The sequence below is a fragment of the Pezoporus occidentalis genome, unplaced genomic scaffold (genome assembly GCF_034315485.1).
Source record: "Pezoporus occidentalis ecotype Australia unplaced genomic scaffold, CSIRO_AGI_Poc_V1 ctg55, whole genome shotgun sequence".
Taxonomy (NCBI): domain Eukaryota; kingdom Metazoa; phylum Chordata; class Aves; order Psittaciformes; family Psittacidae; genus Pezoporus; species Pezoporus occidentalis.
The window spans coordinates 4,577,966-4,603,003 of record NW_026915888.1 but is presented as its reverse complement, the minus strand read 5'-3'; the positions used below and the strand labels follow the sequence as shown (position 1 = coordinate 4,603,003).

Sequence of the window (25,038 nt, the reverse complement as noted above, 5' to 3'; positions counted from 1 at the left end):
TAGGTGTAGTTTTATATCTGGATCAGTATCCAGATACAAAACTGTATGCTGTGCACTCAGAGGCTGGAGGACATGGTGTCTTCATGCTGGGGTGGCTGGATGTTTTCTCCTAGCCCAAGGTGATAGTTTATCCTTTTGTGCTGCCATTAAGACACATTATGTACACCCATCCCATGGGATAAGACTCGAGTCAGTGGATGGGAGCTTGAAGGTACCCAGTGTGGGAGCAGGATGGGCATGGAGATGGGGATGACCAGCACACCATGCTAACCCATAGCACTGCTCCACTGTGGTGCTTCACCGTGGTTAGAGGGTGAGTTGTTCCCATTCTGATGGGTGAGTGGAATTATCCTTGAACTGGTTAATGTGAGTCAATCTGTTCAGTACAGTGCTGGAAAGGCAGGGCTGCCACTTGTTTTATTTACACTGGTGTTGCTTTCCATGGGGAAAATGGTAATTTTGGTGTATAGATTTTAATGAAGTCTGAAAGAAGCTTCTCAAAGAGGTAACCAAGATTGGATGGAAAAATGAATGTTTCTGAGTCTGAACTGCCTGCTTCAGTAATTTGGACAGTTAAAATTGAACTGGAGGTTAAAGACACCAGATTGAACAAACAGTCGAGTATTTTAAGTTATATTTAATGCTGTCACAAGTAGATTAAACAAGTGGCTGGCACTTGTTTAAGCAACGTTGCACCTTCAGTCCTGCTTTCCAGGGGCTGACCTGTTCATTTCCACATTAAACAGCTTAACCTGATGTGCTGTTTGAAGCAATTCTGAATTATCTGCGCAGGAAACCCACATTCCCATGGTAATGAATGGTTACCTGTTGCCCTCAGTCATTTTTATGTGACTGAGTGCAGTTCAACAATGAAAATGTAGTCACCTGCAATGAGGAAGGGTGGAACCCCGAAGTCCATGAAGGGCAAAAAGGAGTTGAAATGGGCTGAGCGCCAGCCTGCCTCTGGTTGATCTCACTGCAGAAGTGGTGATAGCAATCCTCTGCAAGGCTTGTGGAGGTAGCTCTGCAAAGGAATGCCCTCTGCGCCTTGGGGAAGGTGCGGGAGCCTTCTGAAGGCAGCGCTGGGAGAAACAGACTTGTAAACATCTGCCAGAAGCATCCCTTCCTAATAAATATTGAAATGCTCCCTTCCCGAATTCGGCACTATTAGTTCTGGCGCCGCTTCAAGCCTGTCTCTCATCGAGTGATTGATTTCTTTATTTCTGTTCTCTCCTGCCAGCCCCTGGGAATGTGATTGAGTTAAATCTGGAGAACCTTAAAAGCGCAGTGAATTTGTCAGGGAAGGAATGAGGATGCTGGGCTGGAGGAGGATTTGGGAGGCAGGACAGTGTCTCAAGCTCTGCATTTGCCCAAGTGCTGCAGAACAAAGTCCCATTTCATCTGCTCATTTGGAAGAGGCTGGGCTGGGGTGTGAGAGATGGGATTATTGACCCCGGGGTGGGGGGTTTATGCAGGGGTATCTTAATACAATAAAACTTCAGTGCTTGGTAGCTGGTCATCAGCTGGTTCCTGCCACTGACCTTCAGAACCCCCTTTTCTATTTTTATGGAGGAAGGTGGTGTAGAGCAAGGCTGCTGTGTCTGGCAGGGTCGTTTCATATCCTGAAACTGGATTAGGCTGTATGTAACCGTATCTATTTATTGCTCATTCTTTCCTCCTTAGACTGTTACGCTCAGGGGGAGCAGCAAGAGCCTGCTGAGCACTGGGGCAGGGAAGATGACTACCTGGTGCTGCGGATACACAGAGATCAAGATGCGCAGGTGACAGTTCCTCATCAATCAGCTCTTACCTCGTGGCTTCTGCATTTCAGTTACAGAATCTGAAATGTAAATCGCTCTTGTAATGATCACGGTGCCACAGCAGAAGGCAGCGAGCGCCAGTGACAATGGGCTCTATTTGTTCCTTGTGCCAAGAATCTAAATGTAAAAGCGGGTGCTGCAGCAGTGGCGGTGGAAGGAGGTTGAGTTGCAGTTGACAAAGCACAAAATTCCTCAGAAGCAGAAAAAGCCCCACAAGCATCCCAAGTGGCACCAGGCAAACCTGGAAGAGCACTGTTTCCTTTCTGACCGCTTCCATTCAGACCAAGACAATCTCACCAGCATCTCCCAAACAGCTCACGTGTTGGGTTTCCGTTCACCCTTGCTTCTCCCAGAAAAGGACAAGCTGCCGCCCGGCTCTATCTGCTCTGGCGCAGGGAGCATTATCTTGCCTCACAGCCCGCACAGCGTATTCCTGGAGCAGAAACATTAGAGGGGTTAGTGACTGTTATTTACATACGTAATGGTTTTGTTTCCTCTGCACATTCTTTGTCACCAGATTTAACCATCTCGGTAACTGCAGGAGGCGGCTCTTGGCTGACACTGGTGCCCTGAGCCGGAACTGCCTGCTCAGAAATGCAAGAAATAACCAAATGGGCACAAATGTTTGTTCATGGGCAACATGCAAATTAGTTCCTAAATTTAAAGCATTTGGCAAAACTGCCCAAACCCAGTTAAAGTCTTGGTTATCTCACAAAGCACTGGTTAGCAATCCTCGTTTGTTTTACCTAGTGATTTGTTCTGTTGTAACCTGGGATTTTTATACCTCACAAGAACTACAGATGTGTTTTGGTTGATTCTCATTAATGTTTGGGTCAAGTTCTTCAGTCAAAGCACGGCTCTGTGAGCCACAGGATGTGCTTCCTGGTTAACCGTTTTCTTGCTTGGGCAGACGGTGCCTCAGATGGCAGCTACCTGCCAGCGCCAGTCCCCAGCAGCTCTCTGCCACCATGGACTGAATCCAGCAGGTTCAGCCAGACACGACTGAGGAGCAGCCCAGAAATATCCTGTGGACAGAAGGGATAAGGGTAAGGTTACTGGCTGGGGGGTTTGGACTCATTCCCATCGGCTGTCGAGGTAAACCATCTCCTAACCTTGCAGAAAGTCGCACATCTCCAGCAGAACCAGTGTGAAGTGAAGGGGTTATGCGCAGGTTAGCAGAAAACTGCATGGTGCATGGAGGAAAAATAGCTTTTACTTTTATACTTGGTTGTTATTGATCACTTCAGTTGATCTCTCATTTGATACCGACCTAATGATGGGTTTAGTCGGGTTTTGTCAATGAAGGGCTGAGCACTGGGTAAATCTCTTACAAATGTGATTAAGAAAGTACAAAAATCAAGATGACCACCTAATGCTGCACTGCTCAGCTGAGAGAGCAGGAGAGACAACAAATATTAAATGCAATTGAATACGCAACAACTCTCCTGTATACGGCATCCCAGTGCATCAAGAAATTTTTCTTGTTTCTGGCCAGGAAAATGTCCTGTTTGTGTTGCTTGGAAAAAATAATTACACTGCTCGTGCTTATTTACACATTCACAGCTTGCTGGAGAAAGGCTGATTTTCCACCCTCCTTCCCATGGTTCTGCGAAGAATTCCTGCTGTTTCAGCAGCTGCAGCAGCACTACTTGTACCTGCTGGGGGCTCTGGTAACCACGAGAGCACAACCTGAGTGATGGAGGACCAGCAAAAACCTCACAGGAGTTTACAGACCAAAGCAGGATTTTACAAGGTATGTGGAATGTTGGTGCTGAGGGAAGGGACACACCAGAGAGAAAACTTGTTCTTCTGCATGTACCCAGTAGTTACGCATCGTCTTCTCTATCCTGTTCGTTTTCACCCCGAGGTTCTCTCAGTGTGCGCATCTTAGGGATGTCCCTGCATGTCAGCAAGAATCCTTAAAGCCCTGGTGCAATGTAGGGAGCTTAGATCAGGAGAGGCCAACCTGCAGTGGTGAGAGCAAGGCTCAGCGGATGGGCATGGCTCTTGCTAGGGACTCATTAACTGAAGCCACCTGCTGGGAAGGGGAGAGCGGCTGGTGCAAGGCAAGGGAGATGTTCTCTGTTCAGCATGGCTTCCGGGTGCTAAACCAGGGACCCTGCCCCCGTTCCCATGTAGGGTTAATGCAGCTTTTCGCATCTCACACAGGAATATTAAGAAACCAACCAGCCTGGAACCCGCCGTCAGTCGTAACCCCAGCGAGGGTAACCCCCAAACAAACCTCTCCCCATCTCCCCAGCAGGCAGGACAGTGCTTCCAGCCCATCAATCACAGCAGCTGCTGCAGCAAACTGCCCAGGGCCGCTTCCTCCAGGTTTACAGGAACGGCTGCTGGGTGTTCCGTGGTGTGGGGAGTGGGAAACCGTCAGTCAGACAAACAGCACCGCGCTTTGCATTGCCCTGATAGAGATCTCACAGGCCTCCCAGGCAGAGCTTCCGCAGCTGCGCAGCTGGCTCAGTCAGTGCGGGGCGGCACTGGCATTTTGCACAGCTGATCTTACGCTCCCGAGGTTGTCAGCCCCTGTCCCTGGGGCTGTTTAAGATCATAAACCGATGTAATGGGCTTTGGCGCGGCTCATGTCTCAGTTCTCAGTTCCAGCCAGGGTGGAGCTGGACAAAACTACAAATTACCATCTGCATTTGCCTTTCCTAGCATGCACAGCTCAGGCCCATAATAAAACCTCAATCCAATCCCTTCTCTGGGATCCCTCTGCCAGACGTGTCTCCAGTGCACCAAATCCTGTAGGACAAGGACACCCGTGACTACCTTTGGTGATGAGACCCATATGGAAGTGGAGGGGAGTGCTGTTCAGTGTAACATGGCTGATAAGGTTTACTCAGGGACTTGACTGTTTGTGAGTTTTGCTGGCAATTACTGGAGTGAGATAAAAGTGTTCCAGGAAGAGATGAGCAGGAGAAAAAACCACAACCAAATAAGCAGAGGCGTATCTTAGTTTTACAGATACACACAGCATCAATCAAAATGCCACCTGCACACCTTGGCTGGTACCCTGAATTATACAGTTTCCCTGAGCTTATAGGATGCATAAAATATGTGTTTAATGAAGCAGTCACCAGTCTGTGGATCCAGGAGGCATAAGAAGCGCAGTACAGGATATGTATGTCCAGTGCCTGCTCACAACAGATTATTTCAGAGCATAAGAGGAGAAGGGATTCATTTCACCCCAGTAATTATCATTAATTTTTACAACTCAATAGGTGCCATCCCAAAGTGTTCAAAGTAAGTTCCGATGCTATCTGGAGTCTGTTGGTGACGTGCAGGTACTTGTAGCATATTTAGTGAAGCTGGGCATGCTAAGTAAAGGTGAATCACTTGGCAGCATACACCAAGGCCCTAACCTGCACACTGAGGTGTCAGGCGCTGAGCTGAGAAGTCACGGCCCATATCCCGTTTACAGGTGCCTGCATCTCCTCATTGGCTGCACAGGAGTCACAGGATGATGTGCTTTGTGCTTAGATGTCCTGGGCAGGATGAGGCCAATCCCAAGTCCATCTGTGCAACTCAACGTCTGGCAGGGGGCCTCACACACCAGAGGGTTAAGATGAGTAAAAAATGGAAGTAAAGAACAGGCTTTTTTGGACACGATTTTTATTTCAGTGTGCATCAAATCCTGTTTTTATAACTTATTAATGATAAATTGATCCCAGGAGATAGTAACTCTGTATTTACAGAGTGTTCAGACATGCTGGGGGCTGTTTTAAATGTACCAGCTGCTCAGTGCTGATTTAAGTACACAGATGTTATTAGCATAACATTCAAATTTGATGCCCTTCTTATCCGCATCCTGCAAACATGCAAACACAACAGCACCAGCAGCACAGCAAATTCATGCAGGAAAAGCCCTTTCTCCCCCTGGGACCTCCACGTGGGCTCAACTTGCAGCAAAGAGCATCTCGATCACCCCATTGTCCCTCTCTGGGTCCTCTCTTGTGCACAGCTCACCCCAGGGACAGGAAGTGTGGTTCCAGCACGGAGAGGTGCCTGATGGTGGTGATGGGGCTTCTTGCAGATGATACGGTGAAACCGCATGGGCTCAGGGCTGGATATGCCTTGGGTTACATATGTCATGGAATAGTTTGGGTTGGAAGAGAGCTTAAAGCTCATCCAGTTCCAACCTCAATCTCCCCTCTGGCAGGTTAAAGCCATTCCCCTTGTCCTGTCCCTACAGGCCCTTGTCTAAAGTCCCTTCCAGCTTTCTTATTGCCCTTTTAGGTGTTGGAATGCTGCTAACAACTGACAACGGAGGTGACCCTCTACTTGGTTTTGTACCTGTGCACTCTGTTGTGTCTGTGTGGTGTTTGCTGCTGAGCTTTCCAGCATGGGGATGTCTTTCAAGCTTTGCTCTTGCCCTTGCTTTGTATTTTTAAGGCATGAGCTGTAATGGGAAATAACGTTAGTGATCTTTGAACCAAAGGAGCTGGAGACAGAAACAGCAAATTGCTGTCTGGCTCCAGGAACTGCACGTTACACAAAGGTGCCTGAATCACAGTTCAGGACTGGAGCACAGCAGAACTGAAACGGTGAAATCCAAGCCTGGCGTGCCTCTTTCCTGGCAAGTGTTGATGTTGCTGGGAGCTCTGTCCACGGCTGGTGACAGCAGCAGAAGCCTCATTGCAGCTTCTCCGAATCCTCCCGGAATTCTCCCAGGCCTTTGCAGTCATCTTCAAAATTAAAAAAGTTCATTTAAGTTTTCTTCCCTTATTGGGTATTTTAAAGTCTATTTTCTATGGCTAATCTTGATGAAAATTACAGCCATTATGACCCGCTTCTAAAGCAAATGCTATCGCAGGGGATATAAAGCCCTTTCACAAAGGGGCTGCTCTCCCCAGGCAGCAGAGGTGTGAGAGGGCCTTTTAGCTCCTCATTTTCAGTTTTTCATTTCCAGTCCTACGTTGTTTCCCAGAGAAAAAATAATATCTTTTTATTATTTCCATCCTGCCGATGAACAGGAAGTTTATGGAATTTCACCAGGAAATCTTCATTCATTTCAGTTCAGCCTCTAAAGCCACCACACTTCCGTGGCTCAGGAGCACATGAGGAACACAGAAAGGGAGGTTCTTTGGCAGCCCCTTGATATCCCCATAAGGAACATCCAGCTACACAGTAAAGTACAAAGTAATGACAGCAACAGAACTGCAATAATTTCAAAGTCAAACTGTTGTCTTGTGCAAGATGAGGGTAATGTCACAAAGAAGATATCAAAGGCTCAAGGAGGATTTTCAGAGGCACATTGTTACAGAAGTCTTTACCACCCCCCGCAGAGGCAATCAGGACTAATGGGGACATTAGTACAGCAGAGGACTACATATCAAAAGAGTCCCTGGAGCAAATAACACCCGGTAACTAGAGCATCACTGGCAGCGTGCTCCAACCCACCCCCCTCTGCCACAGAAATGAGTAAAAGGGTCGTAAACAGCAGAGAAAATTTTTGCCTGGTGACTGCAAATAAGCACCCAGCAGAGCTGTTAAAAGTTGCTTGCTGGAGAGAAAAATATGATTCTCCCAGTTTTATGGGCCGGGTTCGGATAGCTCTTACTCCTCTCCCATAAATCCAATTTTCACATAGATTAAAAGGGAAGCCAGGACGGGCTCTGCTGAATGATGCTCTGGGTTGTCCTGCCTCTGGCGCTTGATGCACCGCAGCAACCCGCTGCCACGCTCATGTAGGGCTTGCCAGGGCAGTGCAATGCTTGCCCCTGTGGACACTTGGCTTTACAGCAATGCTTGCTGCTCTGGGCATGAGAAATAGCCCAAACACCCTCAGAGATGTCCATGCGGGACCTCAGTTCTGCATAAACACTCACTTGATCATTTATTTAAATGTTGTAAGTTAATTACAAAGAAAAGCAAGGTTATGATAGCATTTAAGCTTAAAAGGGGGGGCTTGGGCAATATCTGATTCCTCCAGGAGAATGCTCAGGGGTAGAACTGGGTGCAGTCACCGCAGTGTCCGAAGGTGAGGATGAAAGCAGGTAACTGCATCTCACCGTGTGGCATTTCTCAACAGTTTTGAGAGTGTGTCTTTGTGCTCTGATGGCAGCAGCTCACCAAACCTTGAGTTCAGCTGCTCTGGTAGAGCTGGAGCCGACGGCTGCACCTTTGGGAACTGCTGCTTGGCAAAAAGCTTTCTCCAGGTGTAGCATCAAACGCTGGTTCCCTTCTCCAACCTCACAGTGTCCTGACTGGGCTCTCAGATACTCTGATGTTTGCTGATATCGCTGTAAGTGTGAGCAACAGAGCTGGAATCTTACTGATTTGCAAGAATTTGGGAATGTTATGAATCTGAAGCGTGGTGTGCAGGGGAGCGGGGTGCCACATAAATTGTGCTGTGTTCCACGATTAACCCTAAATGGAAGGAAATGCCACCGACTGATGTGTTTTGAATAAACAACACAAGTGAGCTGATGCACGAGAGGTTCTGGGGTCCCCCTTCGCTGTATTTGGAGCATAGGAAACGATCAAATCTCCAACCAAATCCTGCCCGATGTACACGAGGTAGCACAGCGGATGAGGGGCAGCTCCTCGGCCATTGGCTGCTGGCATTTGGGTGGCTTTCCTAATTTTTTGTCCCTTGAGTTTTTCTGGGGCTCTGGGAAATGGGGAGGGATCTCCACGTGCTCTCCACTGCTGGCCAGTGTGAGACAGGGCCCTGCAGCCCGCTCCGACAGCACTGCCATGGCTGTCATTTAATCCTCCCCTGGCTCAGCAGCAACAGGGTTGGACTCATCTGTCGTTCTGCATTCCCGGCACTGCGTGCCGTTGGTCTGCATGCTTTCTGTTGATGATGATTGTGTACCAATTTGTTCTGGCACCGACTGCTGGTCCTCTCTCATGTTTTGCTGGGTGCAAGTGCACCAGGGAGGATTTGCCTGTGTGCTTGTTTTGCCATTTAAAATGCTTTATGGAAGGGCTCAAAACTCATCCCTATTTTTAATATTCACATCTACGTGTTCAAATTAATCTTCTCCTACTAATGCGAAGAGCAAAATCCCAGGCCCATTAAAGTCACTGGGTTTGAGGGGTTTCCTATGGCTGCAGTGGAGCCAGGCTTTCACCCAGGATTGCTGTACCCTTGTTCCTAAGCCGTTCCTACAGCCGGTGTCCCTGAGGGACCGCTACCGCCTGCAAATGGAGCAGGGCAGCCGCAGGGCAAGTCACCTTCTGCAGGAGAGCTCTGCAGAGGGACCTGCTGGAGAGCCTGCTGTTGTGTGCCCTCCGCTCCGGAGCGGAATACCAAACGTGTTTGCCTAAAGCGGGAGTGAGTTTAAATGCTCTGGACTTGAATCTATGTGAAAATGGGGAGCTAAAAATAAACCTATAGAGATTCCTGGAAGCAGCTCCGGGCTGTGGGCGGGAGAGATGGGCAGGACGTTCTGGAGATGTCAGCCCTGCTCTCACTCAGCTGCGCTGAACAATTCAAACTCAGAATTTTCCTGACGCAGAATCCAGCGTTACGAATGGGAGTTCTCAATCAGAGCATCCCACTTAGGTTTCATCACACCGTAATTTCTTCTGGGTTTTCCTTGGAGCTGCTTTAAACCAGAAGGGAGCAACAGCGTCTAAAACGTAGTCACTTCAAATCAGATTTTTTTGTTCCCCCCAAAATGTTAGGGATGCAACAGGCTCGTCACAGCTAAACCTCCTCACACCAGTCCCTGCTTTACTGAGCTGAGTTTGCCCAATAATGATGGGTTTTTCACAAAAGGGAGTGGTGCACAGAATGCATCAGCAGCTACGCAGTGCTGCACATTTCCCATCATTTGCTAATCCCTGAGGGAGCACCTGCACCATGGACTAGAAATCTCTCTGACATCCCTGTTTGGGATAAAGATGTGGGCACAGGTGATGGTGTTCAAGCACATTGACGAGTCCCTTGTGGGGTCCTGGGCTGGGCTGGCGGCTCTGCTCAGGAGGACTTTATCCAGGTAATAATTCCAGTCGGATGCTGACAACTGTAATCAAACCTGTGTGGGGACACTTGCAGGAGGGCGTGTTTTATCGCGGTGCCATAGGGAAGGCACGGTGCATCTATAAATGTTTTATGCTGCTCGGATTGCAGTTCAGTGCAGAGATTAAAAGAGCAGTGCAGAGCTAAACCTGCTGTGGCTGTGCCACGGTTCCCCTTGCCTGCTGCTTCCCTTTCCAGCCAGCCCCAGAGCTGTCATCAGCCCCTTTCCCTCCTGAGCAGATTTAACCCTGTTTATCATCTTCTCTCTCTCTTGCTATCAGGATCTAGGCTGCTTCCCTGCTAATTGCACCACCTTATGGGACAAAGGTGTCTTCATAACCCCAGCAAAAGCTGCTTATTACTTGACACGGTGATTTCCAGTCTGTTGTCAGAACAGTTCCTGGCATCCTGAGTGCAAGGCACTGACGGCTGGATAGCTTCATGCAAGTTTAATGAAGCACAAGGTAAGTGGAAATACAATACAGAGAGGGGGGTCAGCAAAACCAGTTAATTAAATAAGATGGAATAACTTAAATTTCTGAAAGGGAGTGTTATTGCTCTGGAAACTCACCCAAGCGCCAGTTCAACCGAGAAGTGACACCGGAGCTGGCATTTCGGGGCATTCCAGGAAGATCAAAGTCTCGCCTAGCCTGTGGCAGGAAACATTCCATTTCAGATGAGGCAGTCCGTGTGTGCTGGGTGGTGCTGGGATGTGTGGAGCACAGGTGAAGCTGAGGGGTTTGTAGGAGAGACCCTCCAGCCTCCCCTGCCTCCAAGTTCTGCTGCTTCGCTGCAGGGGTTAATTTGTTTTCACACTGTTGTTCTCATGAGTTATGGGCTGACTCCTGCCAGCTGAGTGAAAAGGGGATTTAATTTTGCAGCTAAAGCATGGCAGATGTGTGTGTGGGAGGGCTGGGAGGGGGAGCAGGGGAATGTTGTTGTTTTTGAGGTGACCAAAATCTGGTCCACCGGATTGCAGCTAACCTGATTGCAGCCCGTGAGCTGGTGGAGGCTGGCACAGAGCTCTGGTTGCGGCAGGGACACGATGTGCAGCCAGGCGGGGATGATGGGGTCCCACAGCCTTGGGGCTGCGTGGGGCAGAGAATCATAGAATCCCAGCCTGGTTTGGGTTGAAGGGACCTCAAAGCTCCTCCAGCTCCAACCCCTGCCATGGGCAGGGACCCCTTCCACTGGAGCAGCTTGCTCCAAGCCCCTGTGTCCAACGTGGCCTTGAGCACTGCCAGGGATGGGGCAGCCACAGCTTCTCTGGGCACCCTGTGCCAGCGCCTCAGCACCCTCACAGGGAAGAGCTTCTGCCTAAGAGCTCATCTCAGTCTCCCCTCGGGCAGGTTAAAGCCATTCCCCTTGGCCTGTGCCTACAGGCACTTGTCCAAAGCCCTTCTCCAGGTTTCTTGTAGGGCCCTGTAGCGTAATATCTCATGTTAATCAAAAACCTACAATAACAGAACAGTGTAGCCTGTTATTCAAAATTAGTCCTACCTTGAGTTGGGGAGGCTGAAGCTGTCCAGAAGAGCAGCCCTAGCTCTGGATGAGCGAGCCATCCCAATTCACAGCACAGCAGGATCCAGAGCTGGTCACTGAGGGCCAGCTCTGTCCTGCTGCTGCGTTTCCTACACAAACATTGCTCCAGGTTGATGTGCACCAGCCCCTCCTGCACCCATCATGTTTTTCAAGCAGCCAGCGCTGTCCTCCTCCTCTGGGAACGGCAGGCAGCAGGGAACTCCAGGGAAATGCAGGTCACAATTTCTCTGGGTTTGTAACGCTCACCCAGGAACCTACATTTCAGTGTTACTGGTAACAGCTGATTAGCAGAAAGAAGAAACCAGTGATCAAGGCTCTGGCAGTGAAAGAAACGTGACGTACTTTGAATTATTCTGCAGAGAACGCAGCCTTCAAAAACATCGTTTTCTTTTACACTTGGAAATTACAGTGTCTGCTTCTGAGTTAGTGCATGAGGGAACAAGAAGCAGCATTTGTGTGATGACAGAAAGAGACGTTTCTCTACAACGTACAAATGAAAATTCATTACAAACATAATGCAGGAACAAGGAATGCAAATGTGCAGACACGGGTAAATGGCAAATAAATTCAGCAAAGAGAAAGAAAGACTGCGTAGTTAGGTTTAATACCTGTTTGTACCTGTGAAGCTTTTCAAAGTCTCCATAGGTTTGTTTGGAGTCATGCACTGCAAGTACATGGTACCAACTGTGGTACCACCCCCTGACTGAGCTGTACCCTCATCCATCAGTATGTGCTCTGTGAACATCCTGACCATGATGCTCCACACTGGGGCAGCTCTGGTAGGTCCTTTCCATGTGTTGGAAAGGTATTTTGGCTTTTGCTTTAAATCAGAACAGGAACTGCTTTTGCACCATTGTGATGTACAAACTTGCCAGTTGGAGGAGGGTTTTCTCTCTGCCCCTTTTACCTTCTCTGGTTTTGCAAATTAAAAGAAATTTTCCCATCAGATTCAATTTCTACTTCAAATAAATAGCATTTATGCTGGGGAAACACTCTCCAAACTGCCCAGAAATTGAGCAGTAAATCAATGGCAGCTTCAGTGATGCTGGGAAACTGAAATGAAGTCATGGGCTGATGGGAAGCTTTTTAGAACGACACAAGCTGAGCCCTTTCAGGTCAGTCTCCAGATCCAGTCCTGAGGCTCCGATCCTTCCTGGCTGGCTCAGAGACTCCACACACCTCCACGAGAAGGCAGCTCTGCACTGTACACGCAGGCTACCCAACACAAGAGGTGTTTAAGCGCACTCCAGGTATAATCCCACTGCCGGCTTGCCTCCGCGCCCGATACCGAACATGTGCTTACCTGCCTGGGTTGAGCCAGGAGAAACCCCTCCTTCTGCTTGTTCATGGGTACTATAATTATGTAGAAACAGAACATGTGGAAAACAGCTTTTAGGTGCTCCGAGAGCCAGCTTCCAGCCCCAGGAAAACTAATATTTGGGGCTGAAGATACACAAGGAGATCCACCGCTGGTAATCGGGGGTAATGAAGCATTAGGAAGGCTCCAGCTGCTCAGTGAACAGACCTGCACGGTGCTGGAGGAGCGAGGTGTGCCCAAGGCACAGCAGCTTTGCTCTGCCTCCTTGTCTTCTTCTGCCTCTACCTTGCAGCACTTGTGGCAAATGAGAGGGGGGAACTGACAAAGGGATCTGAGTCTTGGTTTGATGGCCATGGTGTTATGTGTGGGTTTCCCCATGCAGAAAGCACTGTGATTTATCTCCTGGATTTTTAGGATAAAAGGACCACTGAGCAAAGATTAACCATCCTGGAGTGCTAACGCTGCATGAAAAGACATCGGCGTCTTTGGCAGGTGCTGCTTGCTGTCAACAGCAACCTGTTATGTGACTGGTTATTTATTTTGGTTAGATGAGGGGTATATTTCCATGCCATGCATTTTGTAAGTGTTAACCAGAGGAGTGGGATATTTTTCAGGGGACACAGGGGCTGTTACCTGGTTTGTCTGTCTGTTTAATATGTACTGCTCATCACTCCACTTTTTCATGTTGAAGCCTCTTTGGAGTGGCTGGCACCCTGTGAGTGTAGGTCAGGCAGCAACAGAAACACAGGTTCCCTGAAGTACCTCACTTAGGAGCAGGATATGGAAATGATCCAATTAATCATCTGCGATTTCTTGCAAGCACATTAGAATAAGATCACAGTGTTCATGCTTAAAGTTGTTGAATAGTCTCGGTGCTGTCACAGCCCGACTCTCCTGTACCTGGTGGTTCATGCTCAGGCTTCTTTTGTTCCCAGTCCCATCAGCCAATTAATCCTTCTTCCTTACACTACCCTGAAATGTCATCTTCTGCACGGGTTCAACGTGTCTGTTTTGTGATTAATCTGCCTCTTGCCTGAGCTCTGAGCCCATTTAAAAAGCCTCGGCAGCCTGGGACTTCCTACAAGGTTTTCCATTTCCTTTTCTTATTTACTGTAGAAAATTGCTGATGGAAGGAAAAAAAAGTTCCCCTTTCACTCATGGAAAATACATCAGAAGCTGAATACAGCTTCAAGGAATAGCTGAGGTCCATCTGGCTGAAACAGGAAGGCAGAAACAAAGCAGAGAAGATGAGAGTGAGAACATCTGGATTCTGGTCCCAAGACATCTGTGTAACAGGCTGCAGTACTGAACTGCCACGTTCACCCTGGTGCATGTGGGCCCTTGGGGAAAAAGAGGGACGGAGCAGGGATTATCAGAACATGAGCTGATGTCAGGTTATCACCAAGATACCCGTTTCCCACAGTGTCTTCTCTCCTCCCTTCCTGACTCAGGTTATTCTGAACCGCTCGCACCGGTGCCGCACTGCAAAGCTCCAGCTCCTCATGATGCAGCAGGGTCCGTTCTTTCTGGGGTCAGCGGGTGCTGGAGCGAGTTTCCGTGGAGCTCAGCCTGGCTCTGTGACCTTGGCAAGTCCCTTCAGGTGTCTCTGTCCTTCGCCTGCGAGAGGCCGGTCCCACCGAGCTCCCTCCTGCTCTGGCTGCCAGAGCCCTCGGGGTGCAGGTGCTGCAGTGATGTATTAGAGAAAAGCAGTGATTTATATACAAGTTTTCTGCACTGAAGGACTTGGAGGTGACTTAAAAAGCAAATGCCTTAATGTTGGTATGGTTGGGTGTGTTTACTGCTGTACCACAGCAGTATCTCATGGAGTGAGTCATGGCTACAGAACCACTGTGAGCTTAGTTGACATGTTTTGTGGCTATTCTCTATTTTTCTCTTGTATTTTCAACTCCCGAGCTGTGCCATCCTCATTTAGCAGCCCCTGAAGCCCAGCATGGTGTGCACGCCTGTGCCAGGTCAGAGACAGGAGAGGGCTGCCCAGGCAGGCTTGTTCCACATTCCATGGCAGAATTCAGTCTGGGTGCCCTGTGGGAAGAAAGGTTTCAGGATCAGGTGAAACACAGTAGCTCACTTTTGAGCCCTGGGGGTTTTTAGGCGTGCAGAGCTGAATGGATTGCCCTTTACCTAAAAGTGTCATTTCTCTATTACAGAAGAGTCGCATTTGGATGAGCTGTAACCTGGGTAGCCCCCGGGTGGGCTCTGGCCGGTAACAGAGTGTTGTGGGGTATGAAGGCAGCAATAAATTCTGTATTGACACTGAGCAAAATTCAGCTTCTGCTGCATTTTCCTCTGTGTAGGAAGGCACTTACTGCAAGGTAATATGCTGGCAATCCTCAATAATTCGAGTAGCCAACAGCACTTGTAGATCCAGACACACGTACTTAGACCTGCATCCCTTCCTGAGATCCCCTTTTCAGCTCATGAGGATGTGGTGCACATAGATTATGAAGCTTTACCTTCTCCAGCCCATGATGAGGTTACCTCTGCCTTTACCCTGGAGTGCCAATTAAAGGAGAAGCCCATGCAACCCTACAAAAGAGCATGAAAGTAAACACTGGAGGCTTGTCAGGAGCGGTCCCGTTCTGTGTCACCCCACTCACCGGGCATGACAGCCCCTGCGAGCTGCAGGCAATTGAAGCAGGTGATGTATTAATATTTATGAGCCCTCACTAAAATCCTACGTGATCTGCTCCTGAGAGATGCTGCATGTGGAGCACTTTCTGTGACCTGGCTCTCCAGTGCCCTCCCTTCTCCCGTGCTTCTTGTGCACATTATGCACATTGCCAGTGGAATTTCTCATTATTCATAACTTGCTTTTTATATCTCAAAGAGATGTCAGGGTCCCTGTTCCCCCCTCATTTGGCCAGGGAGCCTCTCAGGAAAGGGGCCTCTGCTCAGACAGGCTGGAAATTAACAACCCGAGCAGCAGGTCTGTGTGGCTCATGCTATGCCACAGCGCATGTGGGAATCGACACGCGGTTCCAGGAGGGAGGAAACGCCATTGCCCCTGTGTGTTTCTACCATTCTTGGGGTTTCCATGAGTGACACCGGTGGGAGTGTTTGTGACCGAGTCCAGCCAGGACAAGACCGCAGCTCCCGGCTCCATGTGACATTCTGCTGCTGTAGCAGCCTGTAAGCAGGCACCAGTTCTTTCCACCATGTCATTACTGGGCCGTTAGCTGCCTGTGAACTGTGTAATTGAGACAGAGCAGATTATGCGTACACACGAGACATTGCCTCATGTCCTCGCCTTCTGCTGGAGCTGCTGGCACGTGTCCTGCTGGCACATGTCCCGTGGCCACGGCCACCTCATCCCACAGCACTGCCTGGTCATTGATGCTGGCATCACTCAGTATTATTTCTGCAGCTGGGGCCGAATGGGCATAAAGACAGGAGAGTAATGAAAGGTGAATATTGAAATGGCTTTTCACATGAATTCCTACCAAACTCTGTGAGGAATGATGGATAACTTTATGAATAGGTGGCAATAAACCAAGCACTCATTTAGCAGGAAACAGCAGAGCCGGGTGAGCCTTAATTCCCTGACTCCTTTTCACTGAAATATCAATGATCCAAGTATTTTTACTGCATTTTTTCCCCTGGCAGATCAGAAAAGGAAACCGAAAGGAGCCACTGTGAAGTCTCAGCTGATCTCTCAGGAGCACAGGGACAAAACACTTCCAAGGCAGCCCTGCAGCGCCTCGCACACTGTGCTGCAGGACTGGAGGGTCTAGCTCGGAGGGGAGCTGCCACCCCAGAGCACCCGCTCACACCATGGGGTGGGAACATTGTTTTCTCATTGCAGCGGCAGTAAAGAAAAGAGAGCAGGAATGGGAAGCCTGGGGACAGATGGATGGGAGCATTGAGAAGCATCCATTTCAGAGGCTCAGAGAGTAGCACGGATGTGTGGCAGTGTCTTGGATACGTGCTGAGACCTTTTCCAATCAATTATTTTGTGGCAGTAGGATTCAAGTGTCTAAACACAGGTGTGCCTGCAGCTCACCACATGCAATGATGCCTTCTGGTCAGCCATGGGCCAGAAAATGGAGTTAAAATAACAGTGCTTGCAGAGCAGTGCTTTCCAAATGGTTGCTTGGGCATTTAAATAATTAGGTCTAGGAATTCCTGCAGGGAATGACATGTCAGGGTGCCTGGGAAAAGCTGGTCAAAACATTCTTTATGAAAACAGGAAAACTCCATTGCAGCACAAATGGATGTGGTTAATAACCTCCTTTGACATGTCAGCAATGAAAGAAGCAATTCCCGTGGAGGAGCACGGAGCGTTTCACCAGACGGTTGGGTGGGCAAGTAACACTGATTTGTTTTGTTGGCTTGCTCGGTTTCTGGCCCTTGTTCCATTCCTGTCACTTCGTGGTGACAGTAAACACCCCGGGAGCTGGCTGCAGGCTGCAGGATGAGGCCCCAGGTCCTCCTCTGCTCCTCAGGGCACCATTGCCACACTGACCAGAGCCCCAGGTCCCCCACAGCCTGGGAAGAACGAGGCTTCCCATAGCAGACTTGTGCTTAAAGACCCTCACACCAGTACAAACTGGTGCTGCTGGTGAGATCTCACCAGTTATACATCCCAGGAAAGGCATCATATGGGCAAAGGGAAACTCTTTCTTGGACATGCTCAGGGAAGTGAATGCAAAAGGTGCAAATTGAGCTAAACTGGCACTAAAATCTATTTTGAGTCTCCTAAATGAAGGTAAATTGAAGCAAGGTCCCTTTGATTCTGAAACCATTTTAGAGCTTTAATGCTTCAGCTAATTGTTTTGCCTGATTGATAATGCATAATTCATCGTGAATTTAAACTCCGCAGAGCTCAGGTATTTTTTTTGGTGTGACATTTTAGTTCTTTGCACTCAGGGAGGCATCACACGGCTGCAGAGAGGCAGAGAGCCAGGGCGAGATCAGCCTGCTGCAGGGTTTGCAGCAGACCTCGAGTCAAGAGTCCCTTCAGATCCGGTTTGATTCATTGCATTTTGATGCTCTGGGGAATACTGTAGGGGTCGGCAGCGGGGGGGTTCTCATGTGCTGCTGGTGGTGCCCCCTGCCAGGGAGGTGGGTCGGGTCTGTCCATGCACAGACCACAGCGCTGGGGGGTGAGACCCAGGCTGATGATGATGGGAGCCCTGGCACAGCATGGGGCAGCCCGTGGCGTGTCCTGCCATGACCCTGCTGCTGGGAAGGGAGATGCTGCTGCCAACCTCCCCCTGCTTAGCAACGGGACTGAGGCAAAGGCTCATGCTATTAAATAACTCCCTTTATCAGGCTCAAATCCATCACATGTAGAAATACCTGTTCTCTGTCCACTTTATTTTAAAAACCTTGGTGAGTTGTTTGCTTATCACAGGGGAGCACTGCACTTATGGGAACAGGGGTTTGTCTGCACTCAGTTTACTCTTATAGGCTTCAGTGTGTTCTTGTCCACCTGGCACTGCACACCGTTGCTGGCTTGCATCAAATACTCCAGAACAGTCTTTGGGATGTAATTGTGCTTTTCTTTTCTCCCACAGGTGCCTACTGGCAGCAACAGCAAGGAAGATTTCTCCCTACATAAAACCAAAGGAGAGGTGAGCAGATTTGTTCTGCCACTGTGGTGATAACCCACGAGAAACTGAGCTCCATCTGCCAGCCCCAGCAAGGCAGATCTCCACCAGCTTTCACATCTGAAGCTGAGACCAGCAGCATTGCTGCACTATGTGGGCAGGGATGAGCCAGGGAGACATTTCCCAGCATGGGGAGAGCAATTCTCTTCCTTTCTCAGGCAGTTTTTTAAGTATTAGCAACCATGGTAACTGGAGCAGAAGTGTAACCAGTCCGTGGTGCTTTCGGCTTGACACAATTATCTTTGCAGAACAGTCATGTTAAAAATAAACAGGACTTGCACCAGATTCCTCAGCACCTCACTCCGTGCCATATGGGAGACCTGCCGAAAGCTGGGTGTAGTTTGGACCAGTGCATTGCATGCTGAGGCCCATGCAGTGGGTTGGCGTTGATGGCATGTCTGCCCATTGCCATCCTTCCTCATTGACCTGCACCTGGGGAAGAAGAAGATGACCTTGGCAGCGCTTCCATGCCCATTGGTGTGGAGCCTGCCAAAGCAGGAGAGGGCTTCGGGGTGGATGTTCCCTTCTTCAATGAGGAGACATCAGGATCTGGGGGCAATGGGGCAGCAGAATCCTCCATGTGCCTGTGGTGAGGTAAGAGCTGTGTGTGTGAGGTGGGAACCCCCCTTTAGGACTGTTTTGTGGCAGCACAAAGTTGGTTGAAGTTAAACCCAATGTAATGAAGGCTCTGGGCATGGTTTTGTCACTTCAGCCCTGCAGCTTTGGCTCTGCAGTCCAGCACACACAGGGAATCTTGCTGGTAAGCTCTGTGCAGACCGAAATACCTCGTGATCTTTTAATGGTTACTTCTGGTTTTATTTCATTCTTATGTTATTTAGAGAATTCTTTAACATGTACGGAAGTTATTGGTACACCAATGCATTTGCCTCAGCACAGCTGGTTTTCCATTCAGGACTGCTTTTGAAGAACATAAGTACTGTTTTAGCAGGAATTACTGTATTTCATATGGCTTATGTACTGCCATACTAAAACATCTGGGATCAATGTGTGCTCTTATAACTGCTGCCCTACATCAGTAACAATTCAGATTTGATTGACGAGAGTGCATCATGCATTAGCAGTAGAGCAAACCTTGGATAAGCAAAGGTCTTGCTTTGGAAATCCAAGGTAGGAGTAATTGAGGATGCACAGATTGTAAGTTGTGCCTTAAAATAATTGCTATGAAAAGTTTAGGAAGAAAAAAGGATTTGGATATGTCACTTCGTCAATGAATATATTGTGATTAAAAACTCAGAATAGTTTGGATTTGATATCTCTGCTTCACATCAGTACAGATTGTACAAAGAGATGACAGAAAATGGGGAAAAATCATTATCAAATTGGTCTTGTCTGAAACCAGCCATTCATCATCAGCTTGTGCATTTCAAGCTGCATTCACACTCAGTGCTGCACATGCAATACAAGCCCAACGTGCTTTTCGCAGTTGTAACATCGTGATCGTTTCCTCCTCCACCTTCAGCGGATGAGTAGGATTGGAAAGATCCATGTCAAATACTCCCCCGGTTTTGTTCACAAGCCCAGCACATTGGGCTCCTGTGCTTTGTCAGGAACAGGTCACTGAGACGTTCAGAAAACACAAAATAGCACAACTCAAATAGCTACCAAGGGGCTGTGCCCATTCCCAAACCCACAGAAGCTCCCTGCATTTGCACAAAGGGGGTGAGGTCACCCAGAGTGCCTGCAGAGGGATGGAGGGAAGAGTCTCTGTGTGCCACATGGCTCCTCGTCTGAGTGGCAACTAAATCATCAAGCAAAAGCGTGTGGAAAGAGGGAAGAACGTTTGTCCTGGGCTCTGTCCCAGCCTTACGGGAACTATGACTTTTTTCCCTTGCCTTTTTGTGGCAAGGAAAGGACAGGCAGAGATTGCAGGCTCTTAACCAGTAAAGATTTTTGTAAGAGTCATTTCCACAAATGTCTTACATCCCGTATATAGATCTTGAGCCCATGCTTTTAATGACCTGACAAATGTACAATAACCCCAGATGACTGTTACTTCATTGCTTGGCTATACAGATAAGAGGAATGCTTTCCTTTGATTGAGATCTTAAATCAATTGTTCCTTTACCCAGTGTCTAGTGGTTATTATCCACAGAGAAGATAAAGTTCAGATGGTAAATTGTTAATATTGTAAGAAAAATGTCTGTTGTGTCCTGCTTAAAGTTTCCTGTCTGGATGAAATACTTTCTCCTATAATATTTAAGATTGTGTGTAATCCATCAGAGTGCAGACTTGATCAGTGGCTGCATTTGCTTGCTCTGTGCCTGCACTGCGAGGGTTTTACAGGGTGGTTCTGTGGAGCCTGCCCACACCCTGCACTCAGCAGGAGCAGAGCCTGGATCCCCACGGCTCCCCACTCTGCTCTGCTGTGTCTGGGGTGGCTGCTGGACCAACGGACCCTTCGCTCTTGAGCCATCAGCACTTTGAAAGTGAAGTCCTTAAGATGCTTTCCGGGATTATTCATTGCTTTTCAAGTACCATGACTACAGTAATAAATGGAAACCATTCAGATGTTCTTCCTTTATATCCTTATGTTACCAAAGATACCAGATTTCCTCTTGAGCACTCAAAATACGTAGTCTCACATTCGCTTCCCAAATGAGCAACAACTGTAATTCCTCACCTACTCATCCCTGATTTAGTTTGGGTCATAATATTCCATACCAATTTGCTGTTGAATTTTCACCTCGTGCCATTGAGAGGAGTAGTTCTGTCATTTTCTAATCGTGACTCATGTCGCACCTTATGAACTTTAACTAGTCTCAGGGTCATTCTCGTAGACAAATTGCTTTAGGCTGCTCAGCCTTGGGAAGATGTATATACTTTATGGAAAGTAGCCTAAGAATAAACCAATCTCACTACTAAAATGTCTGCTCTATCACTACAAGATTAAATACTTGTCTTTTGACCAGTTCATTCTAGTCTTTGAGAAGCAGTGACCTAGGAAAAAGGATGGAAATCTGCTCCATGAAAAGCTACCTGTTAGAAAGGTACATAATTCGTGTGAATGTATAGAACTAATTCTGACAGACTTTTCATTTTATTTTTGTGTTTCAGATCTGACAGTGATCACCAAGGAAACTGAGAAACGCTGGTGGCTCCTCACATCTCCAATAACTTGAGTTAGGTGCTCCTGGCTGGGGACAGTGCACTTTGCTTGGGTCAAGGAGCATCAAGTGGTCCCAGGTAATGGCTTTCCTACTTGTCTCTCTCTTGGGTTTAAAAACTCTCAAGCCCCCACTGTGATCTGGGACCACTGTTGTTGAATGGTGACCTGTACCTCAACCAGCATGGGACTGAAGGAGGCAGACCTGGAACCCCAGTGGCTTTTCCTGGCCAAGAGACAGGTGCAAGCACAGATGGTATCAAGCAAATGGGACTCTGGACCGGCTGATAACTTTGGGTGCTGCCACAGCAAACGCTGATGGCTGAACTCTTGGTTTATTTGTGCTCCCACACGCAGGTACTGTATGTCCTCTGCTGCGGTAAGCAGCTAGAGCAAGTGCTACACCCTGAGCCTAGAATGTGGCAGCTGAGCTAATTAAAGGGAGCCGTAGCTTCACCAGAATCAGTAGGAAAACCGAAGGAAAGCTCACAAACCAGGGTTTGACCCCAAATTTGGTGAGGAAGCAACAAAGTGAAAAAAAATCTGCCTTAGCAGCCCCTGCTTACTGCAGTCACGGAGCCCGGTCCCATGGCAAAGTGAGACCCACATGTACGGGCTGGATCCCTACCCTTGAGTGCTGCTGCTGGCTCAGACTCAAGGCCTTTGCACAGAGGAGAAGCGAGGTTTCCACACTGCCCTCACAAGCCCATTTCATTCCCGTCTCCTTAACCCAGAATTTGTGGCAGTGTCGGCTGCTGCTGTTGTGACAGATGCTGGAAGAGGCTGGCAATATTTCTGGTGCTAAAAGCTGTGCTGCTTTGTTGACAAACTGTTAAGAAAAAGATTTACTGTTATGGGGCTGTTTCCTCTCAGGGTCACTTTCTAGAGGGAATAACTTCAGCTCTGTCAGTTGAGGCCATGGGGGGCACCACACAAGGGAACACACAGAGACAGAGCCCTCGGGCAAGGACAGTGTCCTGCACGTCACACAAGAAGGTCAAAGCAGTGATGAATATACCATAGAATCATAGAATAGTTAGGGTTGGAAAGGACCTTAAGGTCATCAGTTTCCAACCCCCCTGCCCTGGGCAGGGACACCTCACACTGATCCATGTCACCCAAATATGAAATGAGGTCTCCTCATTTGTCCTCCCCAGAAGCAAAGGGTGGGTTTCCTCCTGGTCTTCTTGATGTGCTCATGATGAACAGTGTGTGTTTAATGAATGTGTGGCCAGGGTAAAGGTCTGGGTAAGGGGCACTTCATGGACATCATGGTGATCTCCTCTTCCCTGCCCCATCCTCCAAGCAGCCTCTGGGTTTTTTTGGTGTGTCACTTGGAGGCTTACCCTGCGCAGTTTGTGCTTTTCTTGCTTTGGGAATAAATAGATGACGGTGTCAATCCAGGACATTCCCCCAGCGTTGACTGCAATGGCTTTGCTTCTCCAAAGACACTTTGGGGATTTTATATGATCTTTTTGACTGTCATCAAGAATCACGGAGCTGTGCAGCTCCATTAAAGCTTTGCAAATATTCAGCTACAATAAGTGTCTCCTGCCTCTACTGCATTCTGTGGGTGTTTTTTGCTATTGACAGGAATCAATAGTATCATATATGAGGAAACAGATAAATATATATCTAGCTAATGAGAGGTAAATGGCTCTTTGGAGCAAGTTGGCCTCATAAATTTCCCCTTGTTCTGCATTTTCTTATTTTCTGAATAGACATTCAGCTCTGTGCGTTATCCCACTCACCTTGAGTGCTCCTGAAGCCTCCAGCCTCTCTTCAGTGTGTTTTCAGTGTTCTGCAATGTCAGATGTTGCTTACAGCTGTAACGGGAATTATCTTTTGTACTTCTTTAAAGTAAAAGCAATTTCAAGCATTTACATCTGCAAAACAGTAGCTCCTTGTGGAGTCCAACACCCAAGAGGTGCTTGTTTTTATACACTGTTGGGCTACATCAAAGGCAGCATTGTTGAGTAGTTAATGATCGCCTCTTATGTCAGTTCTTAAACGGTTTGTGTAGTGTCTTTATTATTCATACCAATCTGTCTTTCAGATCATCTTCCATAGACACTCCAGATTAAATTTTCTTCATTATCATTATAGAACTAGATGAATAAGTGGCACATCTGTTCATGAAGTGGTTTATTATCTGTTCTGATGAGGTTTTGGATGAATAGTGGAATGACTTAAATATGGAGCAGAGAAACGCATACAGGTTCATGCATAATCTTGAATTCATAACCAGTAGTGCTAAGTTGAGGCATCTGATTTTTACACAGAAGAGGTAATTATTAATTAATGATCTGGGCCAATTTCTCACAAGGGCCAACTTAATGAAGGGACAAGACGAGACAGAAAACAAACCTGCGTGTGAGACACTGCTAATGAAGACCCACGCATTGTTTAACTGGTTCCTGCTCCATCACCGCGAAGGAAAACTCTATAAATATTTTATAAACACGCCGTTTTCACCATGTAAAACCAAATTGCACCAATAAATTTATCCATCCAGAAGTTATTTCCTAAGTTCTTACAGCTGCATCCTTTACAAAGGAGGACGTGGATCATTTGTCTGCCAGAGACAAAAAGGCCAAATTTTCCACATCCTGATGGTGGTGGTTTCCATGGACCAAATGGCAGCCCCCATCGCTGCACCATCCCCTTCACTGTCAGGTCTCGTAGTCCCATGGGGAGGCAGAGCCCTTGGAGGCAGCCCAGGCAGCCGAGCAGGTCAAGGCTCCCTTTTGCAGGGGCTGTTTTTCTCTTCCATGCCTCAAATGTTCCTTGAAGCCCCCAGGAAGGGGCCCCAGTCCCTGCTGGGTGGGATGGGAGCAGAGGGAACCCTGGAGCAAAACATTCCTGCCCCACTTGGGTGCACTGAGCACTGCTCGATGCCCAGAATGTTTGATGAGGCACTTTATTGCCCCCCTGCAGAGGAGCGCAAATGAAGCCTCAGATGTGTGTATGACCTTTATCTCCTTATTTGGGGGATGTGAAAGGTAAGCACATTGTGTGTAGAACGTGAGCCCGGGGCGGGCAGCACCATTGCATCTCGAGCTCCAAGTGAGAGATCATGGAGCTGCAGGAGCTGTCGCCATGTGCCAGGAGCAGTCAGCGGAACCCCAGCCTTGCTCTGCACGGCTCTTCAGCTCCTGGTGTGGAACACAGGTACCACCAGAACTGCTGCAAACACTGCAGCGTGCCCAGTGTGGGCAATGACAGCAACAGCCAACGCTATCAGTCCGACAGGTCCTGGCAAAACATAAATCACAAATTGTGCTGTTGTTGCCTGCATGGGGCTGAAAGGATCACAGTGAATGGTGTTAGCTCCCAGGGAGCAAGACATGGGGAATACTGTGCAGTGCTTCGGGAAGCTGAGCTCCCCAGAGCACACAGGTAATGCAACAGACACAAAGATGCTCATTATTAGAATGGCTTCATCCAAGTAGAAGTGGCCACATTTCCCCTTCCACTGGATGTCAGTGAAAATGGAAACAGAACGTTCAGCTAACCCCACTTGAAGGTCTTCTGCTTGTCCAGAGCTGTGTGAAAACATTGAGCTTCCATCTGAAAATAGGTAAGGAAAGTTAATTTAATATAGCAATTAAAGA

At 48.2% G+C, this 25,038-nt stretch overlaps 1 long non-coding RNA gene across 2 annotated transcripts; it reads left to right on the top strand.

Annotated features, from left to right (window-relative positions):
• Window positions 1–1,523: 1,523 nt before the first annotated feature.
• Window positions 1,524–21,749, top strand: LOC134173790 (uncharacterized). Of its 2 annotated transcripts, XR_009968399.1 has the most exons (5): window positions 1,524–2,915; window positions 3,384–3,573; window positions 10,092–10,274; window positions 18,208–18,894; window positions 21,376–21,749. It is a non-coding gene; the product is annotated as an uncharacterized LOC134173790 (long non-coding RNA). The 2 variants fall into 2 exon arrangements; XR_009968398.1 differs by having other exon boundaries at window positions 1,524–3,573.
• Window positions 21,750–25,038: the final 3,289 nt, after the last annotated feature.